The sequence below is a fragment of the Lissotriton vulgaris genome, chromosome 1_1, assembly GCF_964263255.1.
Source record: "Lissotriton vulgaris chromosome 1_1, aLisVul1.2, whole genome shotgun sequence".
NCBI classification, from domain to species: Eukaryota; Metazoa; Chordata; class Amphibia; order Caudata; family Salamandridae; genus Lissotriton; species Lissotriton vulgaris.
The window spans coordinates 999,734,305-999,744,056 of NC_141685.1; positions in this window are offsets into that span (position 1 = coordinate 999,734,305).

Sequence of the window (9,752 nt, forward strand, 5' to 3'; positions counted from 1 at the left end):
ACTACTGCAAGCACTTTCTCTAAATTAGCTTGATCAATAGCTATAAGGCGGGTAGCCGCTTCAATCCGTGATGTTTTCCAGAGTTCATCATAAACGGCATATATCCGTCTTCTAGATCTACCTCTTGCCGGGCCTTTTATGAAATCATTCAAATCAACCTCGTCAGTCAGTTTAGACAAATGCAGTTTGACTGACGCCAATGTAGTGTTTGAGCCAATTCTGACACAATTTGCCTACTGAATAAGTGGTTACAGAATGGTCACTCTCAAAGCGGGGATCTACCCTGACCTGTGTAAAGCCATCAGTCAGACCCAAAAAACGATGCTGGCACGAATCTGCACTTCTGTGCCACATCAACCAACCCTTGGGATCCAAACTGGATATGTTAAAGGACGAATTTTGCAATAGAGTTTGCTACCCCCTAATCGAAAATGTTGTTGAATTTTTCCAAACTGGATATTCTTCCAAATCAGAGAAGGAAGGGGTATTTAATGTTTTAGAAGTAGCTAATCCAAAGCATGTTGTCTGTGAGATGGTAGTATTCAAAAACAACATATGATTCGGATGAGACATACACTGTGCAAAGCCTCTGTGCCTTGTACCTGCCAACTTTTAGAACCCCAAACTGATTTAAGGTCAATGGTTTCCTTCCACAACTCATAGCCTCAAACAGCTAGCTGGTCTAGAAAGGACTTCGAGTACAATAACTTAGTATCGGTAAGTCTAACTTTGGACATGGATTTTTCTGTCATTCTAAAATAAAATGAAGCGGGATTGGACTGATTAAAATCTGTAAAATAAGTGTACTTTTTCAAAAATGTACTTGAGCTGCCTCTTAAAGGAGCTGGGCAATGCTCCCACTGTGTATAATTTACAGTACTCCTCCTGGAATTAGTTTTATGTAGGTAGTGATTGCCAAAATGTTGGAAGCAAAACAAATCACCATAATTAGCAGATTCTAAATATAAATCTTCTGCATCAAAGGCAGCATAATATTTCAAATCAGCAAACAAAGCCTCTACAGCCTGAACATCCCAATCATCAGAACGTATGTTCTGTTTAACCATATCCCCCATGTTAACTCTAAGCACATTAGGGACATTTATAACTTCAGTGGGGCCATGGATCTGAAATGTAACCGCATCCCAGACTGTCCCATCCAGGACAGGCCAGGCAGTGATGTTAACAAAAGCCAAGTCTCTCTTCAATCTGTGGGCAGAATGTGACGAGGAATGGGGCGCCAATGTTCCGTTCAAATGTCGAATGCATGTTCTCTCTTCGACATAGTGTCCAGTGATGAATCGGAAAAAATAAAACACAAAACCAATTGACATAAAAAGGTAAAGTGAAAAAAGCCCCAACCAAATGTAAATCCAAGGGGGAATCAAAAAATGTTTTTTAAACAATTTTGCATAGGCCTCAATCCTTGTGGGCTGTCCTGAAGTGCGTGAAACAGTGTCAAATGAAAATCTGGATTCTGTGGCTAAACGAGTTTGCAAATCAGGCATCGATAAGTCAGTTGGGTAGGTGTAGTCAGTTTCTTCAAGTTCAGTACCAGGCAATGCACTCAATAAAGGACTAGAAACTGCAGGCATCTCAAGGGCCACCTCCGGCGCATGATCCAAAGCAGTGGCCTATACAGAATTTCTCACCATCGAAGGACATGAGACTGCCGGTGTCTTGCTAAGAAGAATCAGCCACTCTGTGTATCTTGACATTGTCAATGGAGATATACCTGTTTCCTTACGACCTGGAAGTGGTGGTGAAATGACTGTTCTTGTGCCCTTCACACCAAGCACGGGAACTGGAGCACGATATGAGGGACCAAATTCCTTCTTGTTATCGATCTTCTCCCGAACCAGTTCTCCAACTTGGGGTAGCAAGCCTACTACCGGGATCTGCAACGCATCATCCGAAGTGGAGGGCAAATGTTCCTTTGCAAGACTGTCTCTCCTCTTTTGTAGAGTCTGTAAAACATTGCAATGTTCATCTACGTCAAAGGAGGCAGCAGCAGCCACTGAGTCTAGACCGTCAAGGTCCGATACATACATCTTGATACCAAATAGCATTTCGTATGGGGTCCGCCCAACCAGAGACCTTCTAGGGAGATTATTAAGAGCACGCTGCACGCCATTAAGATGGGCCAGCCAATTTCTGCCAGTGCCTATAACTCGAGCTGTCAGTGATTGCTTTAAGTCACGGTTCATTCGTTCCACAACACTATTACCCTTAGGTCGGTATGGAGACGAAAACTTGACTTGGACCCCCATCGAAGCCATGGCATCCATATACGCCTTAGAGGCGAAAGCAGGACCCTGATCCGAATGGAAGGTACAACAGGCAAAAATCCCTACAAAGACACGCAAATCCCTTATGACAGTCCGTGAATCAGCGCTGCGATGAGGCCATACCCAAACAAAGCGTGTGCATGAATCAACTGCTACTAAGATGTACTTATACGCAGTATCATAAGAAAAAGGACCGCAGTGATCTAAATAAACACAACCTAATGGTTTATTAGAAATGAACAACCGTGTTTGGGGCGGACGCGTAGCAGTTGAAGGCTTAATCTGCTGGCAAATGTCACATTGAAGGACATAGTCACGCGTCTGTTTGTACAGTCCCCGCCACCAAAAACGTTGTTGTAACTGAGACACAGTGCCTGAAACGCCCACATGCACAGACGCAACACCTACATGGGCCGATGTGATCAGTGTATGTCTGCGATCCGAGTTGGGAATCAATCTCTCCCCAACTTCAGGAATTTTCACATAAGGAACCTTATCGGGACTTAACCCCTTCGCTGGGGGGGTTATTTTCCCGCTGTGCACGGCGCCCGCATGCTCATCACAAGCTGAGCTCGTCATGAGGCACGGTGCTCCTGTGCTCATGACGAGCTGAGCTCGTCATGACCACACCCGTTCCCGTGGAACGCTCAGCACAGCGGGGAAATTATCCCCGCATGCGAGTGTTCCACGGCTCATGACGAGCTGAGCTCATCATGAGCACCGGAACGCCGTGGCTCATGACATTCTCAGCTCGTCATGAGCATGGAAGGAGTTAAGTGATATGTGTACTTCGAAGGGAACCCCGTAGGATATTTACCTCCCTTCTCAGTGGCAGCAACAGCTGCCAAGATATCATCATCAATCTTACCTTTGGACCGTGTAACTGCTGCAACTAAATATGTCGATACAGCTGATTTCGCTGCTTCATCAGCAAGCGAGTTGCCAACAGCGTGGACTCCCACGCGCTGGTGACTGAGAGTATGAAACACAAACACGAGTGGCAATTGCTCTTTAAGGTCAGCCACTCGGACCCAGATCATCTTATGTTTTATTGTGCTAACCTTGGAATCACGAAAATCATTCTGAATCCAAAAGAACAAGTTTTCATTGTAAGACTGGACACAGTAATAAGAATCATTTACGATTATTGTCATCACACTAGGATCTGCATACTCCAATGCAAGCATCAGAGCATGAAGCTCTGCCAATTGTGCGAAGCAGTCCCCTAGAGTCTGCGTGTGCACGACTCTGGACTTGCACTCATCGTTCACCATGGCACCTACCACAATGGCGCATGCGGAAACATAGGCGTGTTTAGAACCATGCGCAACCTGCGCCGAACCATCAGTGTATATGATGCAATGGAAATCCTCCAAAGGCCACATAGCCAAAGGCGCAGGATGAACAAATTCATATTGCAAAAACTCCTGCGACCGTAAGGAGGCATAAAAAATAAACGTGACATCCGGAGACGTCAATGATGCTGCCCATTGTATCCACCGAGGGTGCAAAGCTTTAGAATTAGGTACACTGGCTTTCATAACTGCTTCCAATGCAGGACACAGGGTAACAACCAACATGCGTTTTCCCTGTGACAGAGCGCGTTCTTTCAGAATCGCCATCTGTACAGCCGTCAAAACTTTCTCCACAGTGGAAAATCGCATTTCAGCCGAAGTGTGCAAGTGTGACTTGTAAGCAATAGGTACTGTGTCTCCTTCGTGAAAAGTAAGGTATGTGAAACCCACCATCCCAGGGATGATTCCTATCACCAGGTTGGAGTGGTTATCACGAGTCAATAAGTATTTAGAAGCGAGCAGATCAGCCTGTAAGGATCGCAGTATAGCTGAGTGCTCTGGCAGACAGTTTGATTTGGTAAAAGTTGGTTGTATCAAAGCATACAAAGGCTTGATACGCTAGGCATATTCAGGTATGTATGTCTCCCGAAATTCAAAAATCCCAGCAAAGACTGTAATTTTGTAGAGTTGTCGGAGCGTGCAATTGTGCGCATTTCTCCAAGAAGTGAGGAGCTAATCCTCAACCTTCATTGTTGAGCTCGTAGCCCAGAAACAACACTGTGTACTCCGCAATGTGCGATTTTGCAAAGTTGAATTTGTAACCGAAGTCCGCAAAGCTACAAATTAAGCGGTCAACTCGACACAGATGCTCCCAAAGTTCGTCATCTGTGAGGTAATGTCATCCACATACGAACAAGCATCTGGGTCAACTCTCTCCATGAGAGAGACTATGCGGGCAGCAACCACTCCAGGACTATTCTTATAGCCCATCGGTAAACGTTTGAAACGTTTGAAATGTTTTCGGACACCCCCGCAAGTAAAGGAGGTCCATTGGGAACTCAGACCTTCCAAATGGTGGGCATAAAAACCGTTGGAAATGTCAAGCGTGGTTTTAAACCGCTTACGCACAACACTATCCACTAAAGCAGAGCTGTGAGTATTCTGTACTGCACAGGTACGGCAATGCGAGTTTAAATGCCGGTAATTCAATACCAAACAACACAAACCGTCAGGCCTAGTTACAGTAAAAAGAGGGTTATTCATTGGTGACACACAAGTTTCAATCACTCCTTGATATTCCAATTGTTCAAGGATTTCCACAACGGAAGCCTTAGCTTCGCGCTTTATGGGATATTGAGGTTGAGGCTGTGGCATAGACCGCAAAGTAATCTCGTGGTGTGGGGAAAATTTATCCCATCCACAGTGTGTACGGTAAAGAGCCGGCGCGAGGGCTTTAGCCCACTCTTCTGCAAAATTCAGCACATGCTCCTTCGAGACAGTGTGCGTGAAACTAGGGAGGATTACCTCCTCCCCTTTGGAGCCGCAAGCACAAAAGGTGGGGGCCAGTCAGCCTCCGCTAACAAAATGTCATAGGTAGTTGTAAGATTCTCCCAAAATACCCCTTTTATGGTACGTTGAATGTCACCTTCAATGAATAGGACTATTTCATAAAGTCTGTCAGGGGGAGCTACTCTAGTGTCAGCTGTCTCCACGACAACATAACGGTCAGTCGCTGTCTCCTTCAGTAGTGGACGCAGGGCCTCTCGCACTATGGTAATTTCCGCCTCGCAGTCCAGCTAGGTCAGAGCCCATGTCTGATTCTGAAGAGGCGTTCTCACTATCTGTGGCATATCTCGCTGTTAAAGCGGCGACTTTCTTTTTCTGAAACTGGGGTCTCTTCGGTGTAGAATCGTCCTGCTTGCCTTTACCGTTTTTTGGGCGGGGCTTGTCGCGTCCTTGCTGGCCACCCCGACCCCTGCCGCCTCCTTCATCACCGGTCAAAAAGGCTGATGACTCCTGAAAAGAACGAGGAGAGCGTTGATCAGAAACCTGAAAACGATCAGGTGATTTTTCATCGCGCGATCGCGCAAGTCATAAACACATTCTGTGGGCACAGGCAATGGAGACGCAGGACGAGACTCCTGTTTCTGTTGTTATTGGTTCTTTCCCTGTTTTTGTTTTTTCGGTCAATTTTGTTTTTTGGTCTCGGGCTGTTCATCACTTTCTGACTTCTGCCCTTGGGGTTGTTTTTTCTCTTTAGTAGAAAAAAGCTTAAGACCCCTAATTTTGCGGCCCACGGTTTTATAAGCCGCCACAATAATCCTCGCCAACTGTCAGGGTTGGTCGGCATCGGGAATTGCCTGCAAAGCATTGGCTACCTGAAAGTTCACTGCATCCCCCTTGACATTAGCAAGTATGAGATCGGAAACCACATCAAAGGTGCCTCAGAGGCGCATACCCAATTCAACCGCAGCCTCAGGTCCGTGCTCATCCTGAACACGTTTAAGGACCATTGGCAGGACAGTCATAGACGGAGTGCCGTAACACCTCGTGTAGACCGCCACAAATGTCTTACCCCAGGTCTCACAGTCACCGATTTCAGGGGTCAAGTCTTTCGGTAAGCTAATTGTCAGAATCCTGTGTTTTTCGCCAGGAGTCGTGTTAGGAAATACCGCTTCCAGCTGGTCAAACTTCTCGGCAAGCCAGAAAGGAAAATCATCCTTTTCTTGGGGGCGCTTGCCCATCGCAGCGTTGACCATAACAGGACTGAGTTTCATTCCGCCCTGTCCGGCTGGAAGCACCGCACCACCCGGGCCCTGCCCGGAAGATTACGGGTAATGTATTGCACTAACGACCTAATCACGCTAATTGCAACTACATGTAGCCGTCTTAACTCAACCACGGTACATGTCCCGTGTTGAGGATGAGGCGTAAATCCAGCCAAAACAGGCCAATTTGCGCCCGGAATGGACAAAGGACCTAACCTCGGAGCTGCTAAAGTATGGGGTAGGGCGCCATCAAACCAAACGCGATGCTGCCAAGTATCTATAGGAATCTCCTGTGCCCTATACGGTTAATGTCAAATGTTAAAAATGCTTATAAAGCGCATGGCTACCCCAGTGACGGGGCGTCCCAGCGCTTGCAGACAACTTGAAAGTAAGATGGACTTTGAACCAAGGGGGAGACGTGTAACGCGACTAGGAGCACTCCATATTCCTGTGGCACAGCCATGAAGGTGTACGTGTCGAACACACGAGTATTTGCGTTCATAGCTGGGAAGGTCACCCATGAGTAGAAAATCTCATACGGGTAAGCCACCTCTGCACTCACTACCATTATCACGGCCATGCCATCTTCGGGGACATTATAAGTCTGCAAATGATTGCGCACTGCAATGCGGCTATGTTGCGCAATGTCCACCATAGTGACACAGAAAGAAAGAGGTACAAAGCAAACTTTGTAGCACAACTGGGTAGTAATTCAAGGAAACCGTTTAGAAAGATTCAAGCTTAAAAAGACCTATGTAAATATAGGTAGGTTTGTCCGACACTACCGTTAACCGGAAACAATAGTGAAGGGGTTAAGGACTGAAAGTTGTACTACTCAAGTATCATGTAATAAGACCTCTAATCTCTAATAAAAGAGAGAGGGACCCCAGGACCAAAGGGATAGGGGTCCACAATTGACGCAAGTCAAAAATTAATTCCCTTTGGGCGAATTAACGTTAGTACATAGGTACTTACAGACAAACAATAGACTTACCAATACCAAAAAGTGACAAGGAAGCAATGAAAATAGTGAAAATCTCAGTACACGTGAAAACACTATGGTAAAATTAAGTATTCGGACAATTTATTAACATACATTACATTTGTTAAAAATTGGGAAACATATACAGGACGGAACAATAATACATAAAATCAACCTTCCAATAAAAAGGAGCTACAGGGAAAAAGGACTAAACTCAAATAAAAACAGTTATTTTTGAATTTTCCTTAATTTCTATTTCCAAATTCGCTCCTTGAGCATCGACGCGTTTCGGCGGTATAGTCAATATAAAACCGCCTTCATCAGGGTAATTGTACAAATGTTTCCCAATACTCAGGTAAGCAAGGGATCTTTCAGTATCATAAGGGGTATACTGCCTCCTTATCCTTTGCAGGAGATATTCGTCCAGCGAATTATCTTCTTAATAAATATAGTGTTCTAAATTAAAATGATGGCGACATCTTTACCATATTTCCACTTTAAGTGACGTATCCAGCATAATAGCTGGAAAAAAAGGTTTAAAATCAGTATAACCCAAACACGCGGTAAGGCAAAAGAAATGTGCACAGGATACCGATTCCCAAATAAATTCCAAGCGTTTGCAGCGTTATGAAGTTCCAGGTTACCAATAAACACCCGGGATACCTTTCTGCACCGTTTCCAGTTGAACTGCACCTGTGTCTCGCTTTGGAGGACTGACACGGCGCTTTGTGTTGCTGCTGAAGCGCATTTGTAAGCGCTACTTTCCGCCGGACCCGCTTCGCGGGTCCCGCTTCACCGGAGGGGCTTTCTGCTGTGACTGTCATCTGAGGACTGGGGGCTCGAGGCAAGTAGGGCTGCGAGCGGGCAGACTGCTGGACTCCAACTCCCAAGAGTCCCAGCAGCTGCCTCACCGATCTCACCTGGTGACGCTCTCCCTCAAGGCCACGCCCCCTTCTTTTCAGCAAAAGGCGCCGGATTTCCTTCTACATCGGATACCTTTCTGCACCGTTTCCAGTTGAACTGCACCTGTGTCTCGCTTTGGAGGACTGACACGGCGCTTTGTGTTGCTGCTGAAGCGCATTTGTAAGCGCTACTTTCCGCCGGACCCGCTTCGCGGGTCCCGCTTCACCGGAGGGGCTTTCTGCTGTGACTGTCATCTGAGGACTGGGGGCTCGAGGCAAGTAGGGCTGCGAGCGGGCAGACTGCTGGACTCCAACTCCCAAGAGTCCCAGCAGCTGCCTCACCGATCTCACCTGGTGACGCTCTCCCTCAAGGCCACGCCCCCTTCTTTTCAGCAAAAGGCGCCGGATTTCCTTCTACATCGGATACCTTTCTGCACCGTTTCCAGTTGAACTGCACCTGTGTCTCGCTTTGGAGGACTGACACGGCGCTTTGTGTTGCTGCTGAAGCGCATTTGTAAGCGCTACTTTCCGCCGGAGGGGCTTTCTGCTGTGACTGTCATCTGAGGACTGGGGGCTCGAGGCAAGTAGGGCTGCGAGCGGGCAGACTGCTGGACTCCAACTCCCAAGAGTCCCAGCAGCTGCCTCACCGATCTCACCTGGTGACGCTCTCCCTCAAGGCCACGCCCCCTTCTTTTCAGCAAAAGGCGCCGGATTTCCTTCTACATCGGATACCTTTCTGCACCGTTTCCAGTTGAACTGCACCTGTGTCTCGCTTTGGAGGACTGACACGGCGCTTTGTGTTGCTGCTGAAGCGCATTTGTAAGCGCTACTTTCCGCCGGACCCGCTTCGCGGGTCCGGCTTCACCGGAGGGGCTTTCTGCTGTGACTGTCATCTGAGGACTGGGGGCTCGAGGCAAGTAGGGCTGCGAGCGGGCAGACTGCTGGACTCCAACTCCCAAGAGTCCCAGCAGCTGCCTCACCGATCTCACCTGGTGACGCTCTCCCTCAAGGCCACGCCCCCTCCTAAGGTCAGTCAATAAATAGAGTACCAGTACTCCGCTGCGCGGGAGCGCGCGGGTAGCACCCGGGAGAAGCCCGGGACAAGGGCGGGCCCTCTGAGGCCCTCAGAGGCACGAGATGGCCAGGCTAGGCCCATTCCCTTAACCCCGGTACGTCATATTGCAATCTAAACTACCTGTGCGACGCTCATACAGCCAGTCTGCAATCGGTTAGGCATTCTCGCTCCTCCACTTAGAAATATTTACCTGCAGTATAATACCAGAGCTCCCTATCGATATTGAATACGCTTATCTACAGCGCATTCTCGATAGTGTTCTTCGGTCAAGATGACAAAGAAACTAAGATCCGGTAAAATAATAGTAGGAAGATCTAGCTCCAAAACTAAATCAAATCCCCTTCGAAACAAACATAGCCAATCCTCAAATATGAAAAGTACCTGCCAGCTTTTCAACTTTTGGGAAAAGGGTAAAAATAAAGCCTTAGGGTCGGACAATAAA